Source organism: Spermophilus citellus (assembly GCF_964194105.1).
Source record: "Spermophilus citellus genome assembly, chromosome: 10".
In the NCBI taxonomy this organism is placed as follows: domain Eukaryota; kingdom Metazoa; phylum Chordata; class Mammalia; order Rodentia; family Sciuridae; genus Spermophilus; species Spermophilus citellus.
The window spans coordinates 53385023-53404482 of record NC_138197.1 but is presented as its reverse complement, the minus strand read 5'-3'; the positions used below and the strand labels follow the sequence as shown (position 1 = coordinate 53404482).

Here is a 19460-nt window from a genome sequence, read left to right as displayed (position 1 = left end):
TTGGGGGTTCATTATGTGACACAGAAAAATAAAAAATATAATGTCATTTTGTGTCATAAACAAACTCATTATTTTTGAAAAAAGGAAAGAAAGAAGATTACCAATTGTGTCAGATACTAAAGCTTCAAAAACTTTCAATTTATCAATTTGCTACCTGTCCTGGATATTGTCTTTAACATAACTAATCCATGAGATACTCATGAGATAAACCAATGTTCCAAATCACCCCTGATTCTTACAGTATTAAGAAATGGATCCAGATCACTAGGACAAAACCTTGCTTTTGTGTTTCAGTCAACTGCATTTTATACCATCAAGAAGCAGTGGCCTTTGTTCACAAACATTTTTATCTCAGTTGTGCCTGTCAATATAATTATATAATTTGATTAAATATTTTAAAATCTGATATAGAAGTAGAGCTAAATGTTTCCATGTAAAAAATGTACATTTTATAACAAAATGATAAAGGGTACTTATTTTAAAAAAAAACTTCTTGTCAAAAGCTAAGACTATAAAAACAATCTCCACTGAGATTACTTTGCACCTGATGTAATACACTTAAATAAAAGTAAGGTAAAAATTGATGATGATGTTTAAAGTGTGACTTAAGAAAATTCATAATCAATTATGAATATTAGGAAATCTATGCTAATATAAAAGATTTGGGTCCAACATAAAAAGACTGGACTTTACATACATATTATGTTTTAAGGTCTGTAAACCAACAAAAAAATATTTTTATAAATGTAACAATAGGCTCATGTGAGATGGGTAAAGGAGTTTATACTATAATCTTTGTAAAACAGTTCTGCTATTATTATTTTGGTTCGATTTTCTTTGAGGGGATATCTTTGAGTTTGGGGGTCTTTTGTTTTTGGTTTTGTTTTTGCTTTGTTTTCTCCCTTTATGTCTTATAGTATTGGGGATTGAACTCAAGGGCACTCTATCACTGAGCTATATCACCAGCCCTTTTATTTTTTGTTTTAAGACAGCGTCTTACTAAGTTGCCAGGCTGGCCTGAAATTTGAGATCCTCCTGCCTCAGCATCCCAAGTCGCTGGAATTTCAGATACGCACTACCAAAGCTTGCTTATATAGATCAACAACCATAAATCAATATCTTTCCTATACTCCAACAGTGATTCAGCTAAGGAATAAATCAAGAAACCATCCTATTCACAATAACCTCAAAAAATTTTTTAAGTACTTGGGAATTAATCAAACCAAGGAGGTACAACAGCTCTATGACAAAAATTATACAACACTAAACAAACTGAAGACCTTACAAAACGGAAAGACATTCCATGTTCTTGGATGGGCAGAATTAATATTATCAAAATGACCATACTACCAAAGCAATATACACATTCAATGCAATTCCCATCAAACCATCAATGATATTCTTCACATAATTAGAAAAAACAATTTCTCTTAAATTCATTTGGAAAAATTAGAGACTCAAAATAGTCAAAGTAATTCTAGTCAAGAAAAGCAAAGCAGGAGACATCACAATACCTGACCTGAAATTATATAACAGAACTGTAGTAACAAAAACAGCATGGTATTGGCATCAAAATAGAGATAAAGACTAATGAAATAGAAGACAAAGAGACAAATCCACATACCTATAGTCCTCTGAAATTTGACAAAAGTGATAAAAGTTTATCTTGGAGAAAAGACAGCCTTTTTACAATCAGTGCTAGGATAACTGAATGAAGAAAAATGAAATTAGATACCTATCTCTCAACCTACACAAGATTCAAATAAAAATGGATCACAGGCTTAGGAATTAGGTCAGAAACTTTACAACTGCTAGACGAAAACATAAGGTCAACATTCCATCATATAGGTGCTAGCACCAACTTCCTTAATAAGATCTCCAAAGTACAAGACATAAAACCAAGAATCAGTAAGTGGGATGTCATCAAATTAAAAGACTTCTGCACAGCAAAAGAAACTATTAATAGCATGAAGAGAAAGATACAGATTGGGAGAAAATTTTGGCTAGCTACCCTTCTCATAGGAGATTAATATCCAGAATATATCAATAAAGGGGCAAAAGAATTAAAGAGCGGGCTGGAGATGTGGCTCAAGCGGTAGCGCGCTCGCCTGTCATGCGTGCGGCCCGGGTTCGATCCTCAGCACCACATACCAACAAAGATGTTGTGTCCACCGAGAACTAAAAAATAAATATTAAAAATTCTCTCTCTCTCTCTCTCTCTCTCTCTCTCTCTCTCTCTCTCTCTCCTCTCTCACTCTCTCTTTAAAAAAAAAGAATTAAAGAGCAACTTCTCAAAAGATAAAACTCAAATGGCCAATAAATACATGAAAAAATGTTCAACATTTCTAGCAATTAAGAAAATACAAATCAAAAGTACACTAAAAGTACATCTCACTCCAGCCAGAATGGCAATGATCACATCTCCTCCAAGACTCTCCTCCAAGACAATAAATGCTCCAGAGGTTGTGGGGGGAAAGGTACACTTGTGAATTGTTGATGGGACTAGACTAGTACAACCACTCAGGAAAGAAATAAAGATGATACCAAGAGTGATTCCCCAATGGAACCACCATATGACCTAGCTCTCCCACTACTGAATATTTTCCCAAAAGATCTAAAATTGGTATACTACAATGATAACAGCCACATCAATGTTTATAGCAGCACAATTCACAATAGCTAAATTATGGAGTCAACCCAGATGCTCAGCATTAGATGAATGGATTAAGAAATTGTGGCATAGGGCTGGCTTTATATCTCAGTGGTTGAGCACTTGCCTAGTATGTATGAGGCAACAGGTTTGATCATCAGCTCCATCACATAAAAATAAATAAAAAAAAGTATTGTGTCCATCTACAACTAAAAAAAAAAGTTAAAAAAAGAAATTGTGTCATATACATACAATATAGTTCTACTCAGCCATAAAAAAGGTTAAAATTGTGGCATTTGCTGGTAAATGGATGGAAATGGAGAATATTGTGCTAAGTAAAATTAGCCAAACTCAGAAGCTCAAAAGGTCAAATGTTTTTCCTCATCTGCAGAAGCTAGAGTAAAATAAAGGAAAGGGGGAAGGAAGGATAGGATAATATAAAGAACCATTTGAATACAAATTAATAGACAAGCAAAAGGAATCCCAGTAGAACAGAGGAAGAAGAATGGGAGAGGGAGGATGGGAAGCAAAACGGGGAGGGAAGAGAGGAGGATCAGGAACTGAAATCGATTTCCATGCATGTTTAAGTTTGTTCGGATGAACCCAACTACTATGCATAACTATAAAGCTCTAAATAAAAAAAAAAAAAGACTGACTCGTAAAATGTTTTTTTAAACTAAGAAGAATGAAGTTTCAGTTTTGTAAGATAAGTTCTATGGATGGATAATGGTGACAGTGACACAACAGAATTATACTTGATGACACTGAACTATATATTTCAAAATGATAAAAATTATCATTTTATATGTATTTTATCAAAATTTTTAACAAGAAATGAAAATGATACCAAGAGTTGAGCCATATATACTTGATTTATATCCCCCAATGAACTAATGGTGATCTGTTTCAAAGACTTGCTAATTTATAGTGACAGAAATATATATTTATGAATTCTTCACTATAATCAAGATCAAAACCAAATGTGAGGATAAAAACTGAATAGAAATGGAAATTTCTTCATTTCAATCCTGACCTTTTTTGGAGCAGAGTTCAATAATTAGGACAAATTACTATTCTGACAAAATAAATATAATGATTATTTTAATTTCCAGATTAATAGAACCTAGTAAATATTGAGCGGCTGCCCACAACAATTTCCAAAAGAACTACTCATATAGGTCACAAAAGTATATTGTAGGTATTATCACATAATATAGATTCTTTTGGGATCTCTGTATCAAACAATAACAGTTACAGGGATTTTCTTACCCACAGGAGATGTTCTCTAACATTTCTCACTGAACTATTTAAAAAGATTTCACAGTAACAACAATTTAAAAAAATTATATTGAGAGTTACAAAAAAATATATGTTGTAAAAATCAATCTACATGAAGTTCAACAACAGGCAAACTAATCTCAGAAGTGAGGATGCCAGGGAATAGAGTGGTGGGGAAAAGACTGGCTGTAAGGTAAATGAGGTAAGTTTCTGGGGAAACAATAATGTTTTATTTTTGATTCAAGTATTAATGCACAGGTTTATTTATCAGAACTCAACATACTGTATACCCTTTATCTGTACATTTTATAATGTATGAAAATATATGTGCTTTTTTTAATTTGGGGGAGTGGGAAGGAAAAAAACCTAAAAACTAATTCATAAGATTTATCCCCTGAAACAAAATAATGGTGTTTTTTAACACTGGATTTATTAGCACACAGAGCAGTTTACTGAAAGGTAAATGCTAGCTGGTAGCAGAACAAGCACATACTACCATTTGACTTGTCAATAACAGTGGTTTCAATGGTGAATAAAACATCACCACTTTTGATTATTTAAACTAAAACAATTATCTTCCCTCCAGTTAACCCTGTTTTTCCATTTATCTAATTCCTCCCCTCTAATTCAAGTCAATCTAATTTAATTAGATAAAGTCATTATTCTTTGTCTATATAAATTATTGTGTGAGAAGCTAAATATAATAAAATTTAAAGAAGATTTATAGTAATATAGTAACCCCTACCCTCAAGACATTTATAATCTAGTAGAAGGTCTTAACAAACTGGTGATGGCTACCAGAAAAGACTTTTTGGTACCTTTCAATTTGAAACTGCAATACAAACCAGTAATTTGAAAAGAAAAAAAAAAAAGATTTTAAGGAAAGCAAAAGAGTAAAAAGTGGCTTGTCTAGACTTATCCCCCACTCTTCACTTTTTTATTGGTAATACAGGAAAATTTCATAAATATCTCTGAATTTCTATATTTCCAAGAAATTTTCAAGTGCAAATACAAAGAGTCTTCTATAGTTTTAAAAATAAAATACAGAGGGCTGGTGCTATAGCTCAGTGGCAGAGCGCTTACCTAGCATGTGTGAGGCTCTGGGTTCGATCCCGGGGGCACTGCCCTCTAAGGGGATGAATGCTGGTTTTGAGGAGTGAGTTCTCCAGAGAGCAACTTGTTATAAAAAGAGCAAGACTGGAGGCTGAGGCAGGAGAATCACAAGCTTAAAGCCAGCCTCAGTGACTTTGCGAGGTTCTAAGCAACTTAGTGAGACCCTGACTCCAAAATATAACTTTAAAAAAGAGCAAGACGGGCCCTTCCCCGCTCTCTCACCGCTTAGCACCACATAAAATAAACAAAATAAAGGCATTCTGTCTATCTACAGCTACCAAAAAAACAATTTTTTAAAAACACAGAAAATTAATGGTCAACATTCGATAGGTGCATTCTAATAAAAGATATCAGTTTGATTCAAACTATTGAGCTCAGTGTACCCCTCAGTATATAGAAAGTCACAAATTTCAATCTTTTCTGGAGTAAATTATCCTGCTTGAAAAACCAAAACTCTAAAGTTAGAATTATTAAGTGACAGAAAACATCAAAATCTGAATTCTACTTACACAAAACCACATGGTTTTCAATGCCAAGTTTCCAATTTACAGCTGGGAAAATCACCATTGAAGATAGCTGAGCCTATAACCAATTCACTTAACATAAAACCAGATGTAGACCTGAAATTACATATGACATCTCCAGCCATTCATATAAATAAGAATTATGTTAAGCTTAAAGACAATAAATTCACCTAGACTTTCCTAAATTTGATCAACCTAACATATCCTAAAATATTCTAAAATTCCCAAATAAGTTAGAAGAATGGAAAGAATAAAACATACACATCATCATTTAAGGACTGTTCAAAAATTACTCACTTATAACACAGAAAATATTTGTTTTTAAAAATCAAGATATTCTAGAACTTGAAATGCACCTGCCATTCCAAAAACATGAAAAACCCCACCAGACTTTTAGAATATCAAGTCTTGGCATGCAATCTCAGATTTCTTCCCCAAACAGCTTGTTACAAGTGAATAGGAACAAGCTGTACTGAGGATGTACAAAGGTATTTTGTTAGTTGTTTGCCTAATCAGTTATTGAATTTCCTACCATAAGTTAAGAAACCAAATATAAGTTAACAGGAATCTGTCTGCAACTATAAAATCATTTTACATTATTTGGCCTCAGAAGTTTAGAGCCTATGGAAAGTCCATTGAAAAATTTACCGGACACATTAATGCTAAAATATTTTGTTTGCCTTGTGAAGCCACACCAGATTCCAACCCATGAAGACAGGATTTCCAGTTTATTTCTCACAATCCACATGTACAAAATACAAAGTTACAACACAATAAAAGCCTTGTTAAAATTCTGTAATAGTAGCAAAAATATTCACCACAGAGCTCTAATTCTTAGGAATCCCTTAGAGCCTCTGGTCTAGGGTCCCATCCATAATAAACATTTCAACATCTAAATTAAGTACTCACACACCCAGGCTCACGTTGGCACTCCAATATAAGAGTTCTTGCTTTACGATGGACTCAACACTGTAAGTTTAGTACATAATGGCATGATTTCTTAAGAAGACTACGATAACAAATACTATGATTATTGCAGAACTTAGTAATTATATCATTCATATTCAATTCTTTACAAAAACTGGCCTCATGCTTCTTTACAGACACCTATTCCAGGTGACTTTAAGAATTTAGATTGTCATACAGCACTACAAATTGCTGCAACCTCAACAATTCAGAAACATCAAAACCTCATATTAACTTTTGTCCCTAATAGTGAATACCACTATGCATTAATACTATGCACCCACTGCTATACAGAATTCAAACTGCATGTCTTCACTAACATAATGAATCAAAGTTTTAAATACTATGAAAAGCCAATAAGCAAAACTATTCCACCAAACATCCTTAACCAGAATATGTGAAGGGTGAAACATTAAGGGTTAACAAAGTTTTCTCACTTAGGCAGAGAAAACTTTTTGAACTTAAGAAGTACTTTCTATAATATACTAGCCAATTTCCCTGCTTTAGGAAATAAATTACAGAATGATCCCAAGTGACATATTTATCTTTTATATGTGAATGGGATATAATCAGGGAATGGACTGGATATGTCCATAGGGTGCACTGAGATGTCCATCTTTCCACTTCTCGCCCTCTCTACTACCATGCAATGTTAAAGTAATGCGTGTGGTTAAAGATTCATTTCAAAATAGAATGAAAAGTTTAGCCTTGGTAAAAAAGTTACCAAAGAAAAGTAAAAATACATATGTTAAGATAAAACTGTTAGTTGACTTAATGAAAAGCTCTAGTCCCACAAAGCCTACAGTAAGTGGCATCTCTTAATTTGCCAACCCAACATCCTTTCCCCCAACCTTCTAGCTTTAGGCCCAGGCAATCAACACAGCCTGAGCAAAATAAAAACAAAACATGTGCCCAGTCATAATAATTAATCCAACGAATAGGAAATTGACTCAATCTGGATCAATCATCCCTTCCCTGGGATGTTTCCAAACTAGAGACAAAAGAGGGAAAGCCCCATTTCTTTCTGATCACAAAACTCTCCTCATCTACTAAGCTCTCAACTCAAGTGCTTTATTTTACTTCCTCAAACATGCAAGTTAAGTCCCACTTCAGAAATCTTGCCTGAGCTAGTCCCTGGAATGTTCTTGCCTCCTAATATTTGCATGGCTGGCTATTTCATGTGATTCAGATCCCAGCATTAATGAACCCTTTGGACAAAAGCTTTTCTCAAAAGCAGGAAAATATTTACTGTTGCATCATTCTAATTCTCTGCAAATCACTTATCCCTTTAATTACTTCTTTTTAATACTCGTTGCTATATCTCCAGCACCTAGAACCATGAGTGGCACAGAATATGTACTCTATTCATAATTTTTCTTCAGTAAACAAATACAGAGTGAATAAATTAGCCTAAAGCCAAAAGGAGGCAAGGTTCTTATCACAAAGAGAAGCCAGTCAGAAAGAGTGAAGCTATCAGAGAAAGAAGCAAAGAAAAATGTAGAACTATTAGAGGTATCTGAAAGTCTTCAATAATCCCCAAGACATTTTCCAACCCTGTACATAATACAGTTTGATTATTTACATAGGCGGCCTTTAAAATGGTGTATATACATCTCCCTAGGAGAAGGGGGCTGTGTAAAATAATCCATCAGAAGATGAAAAAAAAAAATACCACAACATGTGAAATAAAATACATTTATTTTTGTATTATCCTTTGAAAAGTGCTCTATTTCTGTTTTTCTTGATATACCTACCACTACATTCATATGTGTATGTACAGATAAATATACCCGTACTGAGAATGCATTCTGAAAAATGTATTTCTGATAAAATAATAATAAAAAAATCTGGAAATAACCAATGTTAATAATCGAATTAGTTTTTCTCTAGCTAACAGGTTTCAGGTTTTTTACATGTATAACTAAAACATTTCTAAACTATGTTTAACGTATATTTGGTGTTCAAGTACTTATAAATATGCTGAATACCCAAACTAACCCTTTATGGCTCTGGATCTTAGACAAAGAAAAGCTTAAAATGGGCAGATTTCAAATCTGTATAAAAATTACTTTCTAAGATTTAGACCTGTTCAGAAGTCAGTACTATATATCCAACTATATTTCCCACTTCTGGTCAGGTTGAAGCACAAGCCTGATAACCATTAAAAAGGATACTTAGACAAGATTTCTGCATTTGGAGGTAATCTATATAACAAATATTAACTGAGGGAACATTAAGAGCAAGGGTTGCAGTGAAAAATTAAATTTAGCTATTATCTCCTTGGAGATCACAGTTTAATGGAAAGAAAGGCTTGCAAGTTATGGTAAACACAACATGTCTATGAACATGACACAATGACAATAGAGAACAATGATGATTTACTCTGCATGGATGAGGATATCTAATTTGAATACAGAAAAATAAGTAACAGCTAATTTTCCTGTTATGCAAGAAAGATAAGGGCATTCAGATCTGCAGGGTCAGTTATACATAGTATAACAAGCCCAAAATACCACAAATAATGTGGGATTTTTAGATAATAAGGTACCTACGGTAGAAGAATACCCATAAAGCTACTAGACAGCTGGCTTACCAACTATATTAAAAATGGTCATGCTAAGGAGTTTGACCCACTGAATAAAAAAATAATCACTTTTTATAGTATATAACTTTTTACCAGACACATATCTAAAACATCAAAACACTATCATTTTTAATTCCTGAATGATTTCTAACATCATATCATCTTTCTCAATAGAGAAACTTAGTCTAGAGAGAGATCAAGTAATTTCCTAAAATCAGACCTGCATTAGTGGCAGTGATAGACATCACTATAAGACTCTGAGAAGGAGTGAGATAAGTACTTTGAATAGGTGACATGTATTTTGGGGAAATGGCTATAAGGTAATGTGAATGATGGTGTGAAAGCAGAATAGGGTAGTTTTAGGGAAATCAATGCAACAGAAAAATGCAATCATCCAAGTTGAGCTACTTAAGAAATGGGACTAAGAAAAGGAAACCTTAAGAATCCCATTCATTTTGAAGCTTAAATGAGTGGACAATAAAAGCAAATCTAGGTGAAATGAAGCACATAGAATGGAGTAGATGGGGTATAATACATACAGTTTAGTCAATATAGACACATTGAAATCAAGGTTTCAATAAAACAAAGACCAAAAAGGAAAAGGTTTAATAGGAAGTTGACTAGAAAGAGGCAGAGTTCAAAAGAGAAGTGTAGAGAAGTGCTAACATAATGTTTTCTCTGATATAAAGAGGCTGACTCATAGTGGGGTAGAGAGGGGGAACATGGAAGGAATAGATGAATTCTAGATAGGGAAGATGGGTGGGAGGGGAAGGGAGGAGGCAGGGGATTACCAAGGACGGTGGAATGTGATGGACATCATTATCAAAAGTACATGTATGAAGACATGTAATGCAAAAAAAAAGTACATATATAAAGACATGAATTGGTGTGAACATACTTTATATACAAAGATATGAAAAATTGTGCTATATATGTGTAATAAGAATTGTAATGCATTCAATTAAATTTTTAAAATTCATCAATATCTATCAGCAATTAAAAATTTAAACCAGTACAACAGATCTACACCAAGGAAAATTATAATGAAAATGCCTAGCATATAGAATAAGGATAGAATATTAAAAGCCGCAAGAGAGAGGAATCAGATCACATATGGGGGAGACCAATTTGTAACTGAGCAGATTTTTCAACCCAGACCCTCAAAGCCAGGAGACTGTGGAACAACATATACCAAGCTCTGAAAGAATATGGATGACAACCAAGAATCTTATATCCAGAAAAACTAACCTTTAGATTTCATGATGAAATAAAAACTTTCCATGATAAACAAAAGTTAAAAGAATTTACAACTAGAAAGCCTGCAATAAAGAATATCCTCAGCAAAATATTCCAAGAAGAGAAAATGAAAACCAATGATGAAAATCAGCAGAAGGAGGTACACTAAAGGAAAATCTAACCAGAGGAGAAACCAAGTCATGTTAAATGCCAAAAATAAATAAAAATGGCTGAGAATACAAATCATTTCTCAATAATAACCCTGAATGTTAATGGCCTAAACTCACCAATCAAAAGAAATGGACTAGCAGATTGGATCAAAAAAAAAAGACCCAACAATATGCTACCTCCAAAAGACTCATCTCATAGAAAAATACATCCACAGACTGAAGGGTTGTGAAAAAGTATATCACTCACATGGACTGCAGAAGCAAGCAGGAGTTTCCCTCCTCATATCAAAAAAAAAAAAAAAAAAGTAGACTTCAAGGTAAAGTCAATCAAAAAGGATAAAGAAGGATACTACATACTGCTCAAGGGAACCATGCACCAATAAGACTTAACAATTATACATATATAGGCCCCAAACAATGGAGCAGCTATATTAATCAAACAAACTATTCTCAAGTTCAAGAGTCAAACAGATCACAACACAATAATTTTGGGTAACTTTTAACACACCTCTCTCGCCACTAGATAGATCTTCCAAACAAAAGCTGAACAAAGAAACTACAGAACTCAATAATAATACAATCAATAACTTAGGACTTAACTGACATAAATAGAATATTCCAACCTTCAACAAGAGAATATACTTTCTTCTCAGCAGCACATGGATCCTTCTCTAAAATAGACCATATACCATGCCACAAAGCAACTCTTAGCAAATATAAAAATGTAGAGATACTACCCTGCATTCTATCAGATCATAATGGAATGAAATTAGAAATCAATGATAAAATAAGAAATAAAATCCACTCTAACACCTGGAAACTAAATAATATGCTACTGAATGAACACTGGGTTACAGAAGACATCAAGGAGAAGATAAAAAGTTTTTAGAGGTGAATGAGAACACGGATACAACATATTGAAATCTCTGAGACACTATGAAAGCAGTTCTAAGAGGAAAGTTCATTGCATGGAATTCATTCCTTAAAAGAAAAAAAAAAGGTCAATATAAATGACTTAATAGTACATCTCAAAACCCTACAAAAAGAAGAACAAATCAACACCAAAAGCAGCAGAAGACAGGAAATAATTAAAATCAGAGCTGAAATCAAGGAAATTGAAACAAAAGAAACAACTGAAAAACCTGACAGAACAAAAAGTTGGTTCTTTGAAAAAATAAACAAAACTTACAGACCCTTAGCCATGCTAACGAAGAGAAGGAGAAACTCAAATCACTAACATACATGATGAAAAAAAGACACCACAGAAATACAAAAGATCATTAGAAATTATTTTGAAAACCTGTACTCCAATAAAATAGAAAATATCGAAGGCATCAACAAATTTCTAGAGTCATATAATTTGCCCAAATTGAATCAGGATGATATACAATTTAAACAGATCAATTTCAAGGGACAAAATAGTAGATGCCATCAAAAGTCTACTAACCAAGAAAATCCCAGGAAGGGAAATGAGGAAAACGACCCCATTTACAATAGCCTCAAAAAAATTAAAATAAAATAAAATACTTGGGAATAAACTTAACAAAACAGGTAAAAGATCTACATAATGAAAATTACAGAACCCTAAAGAAAGAAGTCAAAGAAGATCTTAGAAGATGGAAATATCTACCTTGCTCTTGGATAGGCAGAATTAATATTATCAAAATAACCATCCTACCAAAAACACTATACAGATTTAATGCAATTCCGATCAAAATCCCAATGGCATTCCTCATAGAAATAGAAAGAGCAGTCATGAGATTCATCTGGAAAAATAAGAGACCCAGAATAGCTAAAGCAATCCTTAGCAGGAAAAATGAAGCAGGTGGCATCACTATACCAGATCTTAAACTATACTACAGAGCAACAGAAACAAAAACAGCATGGTATTGGCACCAAAACAGACAGACCAATGGTACAAAATAGAGGACACAGAAAGTAACCCACAAAACTACAATTATCTTATGTTAGACAAAGGTGCCAAAAACATACATTGGAGAAAAGATAGCCTCTTCAACAAATGGTGCTGGGAAAACTGGAAATCCGTATGCAACATAATGAAATTAAACCCCTATCTCTCACCATGCACAAAACTCAACTCAAAGTGGATTAAGGACCTAGAAACCAGAAAACCTGCAACTAAGGGAAGAAAAAGTAGGCTCTAATCTCCATCATGTGGAATTAGGCCCCCACTTCCAGAATAAGACTCCTATAGCGCAAGAATTAAAATCAGGAATCAATAAATAGGCTGGACTCAAACTAAAAAGTTCCTTCTCAGCAAAAGAAACAGTCTGTGAGGTGAACAGAGAAAGGTGAATAGAGGTAGTCTACATCTTAGGAGCAAATCTATACCCCTCACACATCAGATAGAGCACTAATCTCTAGGGTATATAAAGAACTCAAAAAGCTAAATAAACACCAAAGAAACAAATAACCCAATCAACAAATGGGCCAAGGACCTAGACAGACACTTCTCAGAAGAGTATATACAATGAATCAACAAATATATGAAAAAAATGCTCATCATCTCTAGCAATTAGAGAATGCAAATCAAAACTACTCTAATATTTCATCTCACTCCAGTCAGAATGGCAGCTACTATGAAGACAAACAACAATGTGGGGAAAAAGGTACACTCATACACTACTGGTGGGACTGCAAATTGGTGCAGCCAATATGGAAAGCAGTATAGAGATTCCTTGGAAATCTAGGAATGGAACTATCATTTGACTCAGCTGTCCCTCTCCTCGGTCTATACCCAAAGGACTTAAGAACAGCATACGATAGGGACACAGCCACATCAATGTTTACAGCAGCACAATTCACAGTAGCTAAACTGTGGAACCAACATAGATGCCCTTCAATAGATGAATGGATAAAAAAAATGTGGCATATATACACAATGGAATATTACTCAGTAATTAAAGAGAATAAAATCATGGCATTTGCAGGTAAATGGATGGCACTGGAAAAGATAAAGCTAACTGAAGTTAGCCAACACCAAAAAAAAAAAAAAAACAAATGTAGAATGTTTTCACTGATATAAGGAGGCTGATTCATATTAGGGTAGGGAGAGGGAGCATTGGAAGAATAGAGGAACTCTAGACAAGGCAGAGAGGTGGGAAGGTAAGGGAGGGGGTTAGAAATGAAGATGGAATGTGAGGGACATTATTATCCAAAGTACATGTATGAAGGCACAAATTGGTGTGAATATACTTTGTATACAACCAGAAATATGAAAAATTGTTCTCTATATATGTAATAAAAATTATAATGTATTTCATTGTCATATATAAAAAATTAATTAAAAAAATTTAAACCAAGTAAATAAAATAATCTCTGTAAATCTTCACAAATAAAAAACAAATGGAAATTAATAGATATATTTTTCATGCAGAAAATCCTAATAATTTATGTAGCTTCTTTACCCTCAAGGAAGTAGAAAATAACTTCTCACCTCTAAGTGTGGTCTCAATAGTGACTTCCTTCCAAAGAGTATAACATATTATAGAGGAAAAGAGGAACAACTTCCCAATGGAAAAGCCTGACAAAAAAACACCTCAGTCAAAAGATCAGAGTCAACATTAATAGTAAGTATGTCATGTTAATAGTAAATACTCAGAAACAATATGATGAAATGGCACTTTACCTCTGCGTCTTCCTCCAAACCCCATAATTTCAATCTAATCTTGAAAAAAGCATCAAACCAATTTTGACTAAAGAGCAATCTACAAAATGCCTGACTAATTCTGCTCAAATCTATCCAAATCATCATAAATCATTTTCTGCAAATATAAAACCATTCTAAATTTAAAAAAAGTAATTTTTTAAAATTAGGCTAAGAGTAAAACCATACAACATCATTAATATTAAAGGGATGTATACATAGAGGAAAATACATCAATAAAAGAAATTTAAAAGGAATGATCAGAAATATAGAAAGAAATTTTATAATAAGGTGATAATTTCATCTCCTTTAGGTATATACTCAGAAATGGATTGCTGAATCATATGGAAGTTCTATTTTTAATTTTCTTTATGAACTTCCACACTGTTTTACACAATGGCTTTACCAATCTACATTCTCCACAACAGTGTACGAGGGTTCCCTTTTCGCCATGCTCTTGTTATTTCTTGTCTTTGTTATAACAGTCATTTTTACAGGCTGAGATGGTATCTTGTAGTGGCTTTAATTTTAGTTTTCTTGATGATTATTGATACTAAGTACTTCCATCTTATTCTTCTGTGGAGAAATCACTGTTCAGGTTTTTTCTCCCTCTTTTTTCATGGGATTATTTGTTTTTCTGCTATTGAGTTATACTAGTTCTTCATGAATTTACGATATTAACCCCCTTATCAGACATATGGTTTGTAATTATATTTTATCAGTTCATAGTTTGCCTTTTCATTTTGTTTTTTCCTTTGCTGTGGAGAACTTGTGAGATTAATGTTCTAGTGAGGTATACGTGGTAAAGATTTTCTCCCATTCTGTAGCCTCTCTCTTCATGTTCTTAACTTTTAAAAAGTACATATAAACAGAGACAGAGAATGAAATAGTTACTACAAGACAGGAGGCAAAAGGTAATTGGGAGATACAGTTCAAAGGATACAAAACTAAAGATGTATAGGATAAACAAGTGATGTATAGGATAAACTATGATCTAATATACAACAACAGAACTAAATTAATTGTACTGTGTTAGAAATTTTAGATTTTAGCTGCCTGTGTTACAAATGAGTATGTGAGATGATTGATATATTAATCTACTACTTAACCATTTTATTATCTGTAAGTATCCTATAACATCAGTTGCATACTTCAAGTTTTACTCAACAAAAAAGAAAAATAATAAAGGAAATAAATGAGGAAGGAGAGAATTATTTCCAGGTAATAATAAAGAACAAGTGTACAAAGACAGAAATAGGTCTAATAGAATCAACAAAAATGAGAAATGATGAGGATCATTTGGATTTATGAGCTCATCAGTTTTGAAAAAGAGAGAAATAAGTCCAGTGAAGCTACAAGGCCAAAAGGTAAGTCAAAATGTGATTTATGATGCCTTATAAGTCATGACTTTATGAATCTTTTAAAAGATTCTACTAGTTTCTATCTTACCTCTTCCTTGAATACACATTCACTTAGTTTCTAAAACCTAATCCTACATGGAAGTGCTGTAACAACATATTAGAGATTAGAAATGCTATAAAATCTTGAGATGCATCAGATACAACGTTCTCATCTGGAAATTAACAAAAAATTCCAAATTCAAGCTGGCTTAAATAATAGGAAATATATAAATAGTATCTCATAATAAGAAATCCATACGTAAAAGTGGGTCTAAGCACTACGAGTCAGAGCTTTGAAAGTTCTCTCTGATTCCTTAAGATCAGGCCTTTTATATAAGTATCTTCATGCATACACTAATAGCAAGACATCAGAAATATTTTAAGACTGTGATCTGCCTATCCTTGAAACTTTCAACCAGGAAATAAAGGGAATTATCATATTTTATTTAGACTTTTATGAATCAATCCTAGAATGTGGAATGAGGTCCCCTTTCCCTGAGTCATGGAAAGGAGAGCTACATACCTAAATAAGAGGGGATCCATTAGAAAGATAGTGCGGAAATGGTTAATGTTAAAAGTCAATGAATCCTAGCCAACACAGTTTTCCTAGATTGAGAACTTTTAAAAATTACTTTAATACAATGAAAAATAGGCTTGAACAAAATAAGGGCAACATAATGTCCTCCTTCAACCTCAAAGACTATCAGTACAATTTGACAGGTCAATTGGGGAAATACTGTCGGAATTTCTAAGCTTTTCTCATCACTTTTATTTGTATTGCAAAGATAAAATGTGTTTGGGTATTTTCAAACCAGAAACCTATTATATTTTTAACTTTAAATTCTTATTTTAACGGGGACAAAAGATCCCAAAATAGTGGAAAGAACACTAGACTTGGAGTCAAGTACTAGGCTCTAGTCCTAACTCTTCCAATAAATTACACTGTTATCATAAATGTCACTTAATGTACCTAAGGTTCATATTTCTCCTATGTTAACAAGTAAGGAGAGGTGATCTCTCAAGCTGAGAGATCTTACTTCTGATTAAGCTTATTTCTGATTAATTCTAAATTAGAAATAACACTCACTTGTTAACTGAAAGATTTATGTAGACTATTTTAACTTGTAATTCTGGACTAGCCAAATTCTAAAGATCTTTTCCAAGACTATGGGCTGATGACACATGAAGTTTTTTCCTAAAAACTTCACTTTCACAAAAACTTTCACTGTTGCTAGAAATGTAAAGAGCATGATGTTACAGCTTCTGAAATAACTCAAAAATTTAATTCAATTTCTCTTTAAACCCAAATTCATTATTAAAAGGTTGCAGTATACCTTCAGATGCAAACCCTTACTGCTGGATAGAGGAACGGAAAATTACAAGAAACCTAACCACTTTGAAATTCAATTAAAGACAAGATTTCTAACCACTAAGCCTAAATGAGGAAGAAGATGGAAATCAAATCACAATGAAAAAACTGGAATTAAAGTCACAATCAAAAATGGAAATTTCTATACAGAGTGAGAAAGAAGCAGGGGCAGGGGCAGGGGAACTACTTCCCCAAAGCTAGAATATATGCCTAGAAGAAATTAAACCTAAAAGTCTCCTGGGTTTCTCTTAAAGACTGTTGATTTACACAAAATAGATAGGAATAATTTCCAAAAACAGGTTGGTGACAGTGAAAAATGGGATAGGAAACCATTACCATGCCCTCTGGGAACCTTAGATTAACAGATTTTGGCAAAGCAGACACAAAATCATATGGGACGACTCTGGATAAAACCTGATGACTTTAGCCAACTGTATTATGACCTGAAGTTGGTTCATCTCAAAATTATTAGTAATGAAAAATACTTACACAGGATACACATGACTGCCAGGAAAAAAAAATACACTTCTTTGAAACAGTTCTTTTAAAAACAACAAACCACCCACAGAAACCACATGGGCACAAAATGAAATGATTCTGGTCACTGATTTGTGGAGTATATAAGCACTCCACAAGTGAAAAATTCAGCTTTAGGTTCTTTTTATGAGACTAGAAGATCATCCATAAAAATACCTGATTTGGAGTTACCAAGAAGTCAACACAAACATATCTCTAATGATCTAAGTTGCAAGATAAAGTCATTTTCTCCAAGGAGAACTTTACAGTTTTAAGAAACTACTTTTACTTCTCTTAAGAAGACATTTCTTTTCCTCATAGTAAAAATCTAAAGCTTAAAATCTGGTTCTCAAAATAAAATGAATAAAATCTTACTCAAAGTGCTTAACATTATAATAGTAATGATCTGTAAGTTTACAACTCCTAAAATGGTCAGTTTCAAAACCAAGACTCCCTGTTATCAGTACCATCATCATTAATGGTGGCAGTATCATGAATTTGATACTCTAATAAAACATTATATCAAATACATATTTAAAGGTAAGTTTTAAAAGAGGAATGAATAAATATAGAGGAAGGAATAGTGTCCAGGAGACAGGCAAAAGAAGGCAGGAAATGAGTGACAGGTAGCTGCTTTGGATACTAGAAGCTAGGCCAGGAACACTGAACAAATAAAGAGAACCAGAAAGCAAAGCCAAATGAAACCAAAACACCAGCAGGTAGCACTGCCTAGGGTAACATGCAAATTCTATCTAAGAATTCATTTAGACATGGAAATATAAGAGGAGTACTAGATATGGTAACAAAAAAATTGAAAATCTATTTTTAACCTCAGTACCATGAAAAGACCATTCACTCCTCTGAGTAAATAAGAAAAGAAAAAAAAAACTTATTTAACCTTGGCCCACATGTATTGTCCCTACAGGAGGTAAGAACACATTAAAAGCACAGCACTAGGCAAGAGCTACAAGTTCACACCTATCTACACACACACTTTTTTACTATGCTTTTAATTTCCTAAGACAATGTCATAAAAATGGAATTTTTTTCCTTCTATCTTGGCTATATGTAAGGTACTGATTTTTCCCTTGAACACGCTAGCAAAGCTCAACTTGTCAGAGCCTGCATAACCTTAAAGAACACATATAATTTCCAAAAGAAATAAAAGAAGAATGGAAAAATAGGTAAGTTTCCAAAAGAAACAATTTAAAATTATACATATCTATAGTCCTCATCCTGTAGAGATGATGTTACTGGCGATATCTGTTATCACTTGCATCCTAAAAAGACCATAGTATTAAGAGCTATCCAAATGTAATTATAGATATCTTATACAATGTAGCTCCAACACAACAAAAGAATAATAATGCCAAGCATGGAAAAGCCTGGGATTGTCACCTACACAAAAAGAATACTGTTCTGAAGAAAAACAAGATTAGAATCATTTCATAAAATGTAGAGGGAAATCTTATAACCTTATAAAGCTAACTAACCAAACAGTAAAATAATTTTACACCAAAATTCTTCATGTTATGGGTAAAACTACATGTTTTCTAAACAGTTGCTAAGTACAATGATATATTATGATACATAAATTAGTAATGTCTGGTTTCTCAAGGCTTACTAAGGGTAGGAAGTGATAGGTCTGAAACATGGGAAATCCCCAAAGTATAAGATGAATATCCCCAGAGTATAAATTTTATGCACAGATTTAATGACAGGTTAAGTGAAGAGTTTTACTTAATATAACATATAAATTATAAAGCAGAATAAAAGATGAATAGAGCAAATGCATAATTGAATTGTACATTCCCTACATATCAACAGTAGCTTAACATGCAAATAGATATCTTCACAACAACTCACACTCAACTCACAGTCTCTTCTGCACTGTGGTTACTTAAATATAAAAGCACAATAAAGGCTGGAGGAAATTTTAAACTACAGTACACAAATAGCATTTTACTTCCAACAAAAATGGAAACAG

At 33.2% G+C, this 19460-nt stretch overlaps 1 protein-coding gene across 3 annotated transcripts in view; it reads right to left on the bottom strand.

Moving 5' to 3' along the window:
• CCDC91 (coiled-coil domain containing 91) overlaps positions 1 to 19460 on the bottom strand; it is a 355737-nt gene that overhangs the window by 311185 nt on the left and 25092 nt on the right. Inside the window, exon 2 of one of the 3 annotated variants that reach the window (XM_081309048.1) lies at positions 13979 to 14080. The exons of the other annotated variants lie outside the window; for them this stretch is intronic. The gene's annotated coding sequence lies outside the window, so the exon portion shown is untranslated. The remainder of the gene's footprint in view (positions 1 to 13978; positions 14081 to 19460) is intronic. 3 annotated transcript variants of the gene reach the window in all.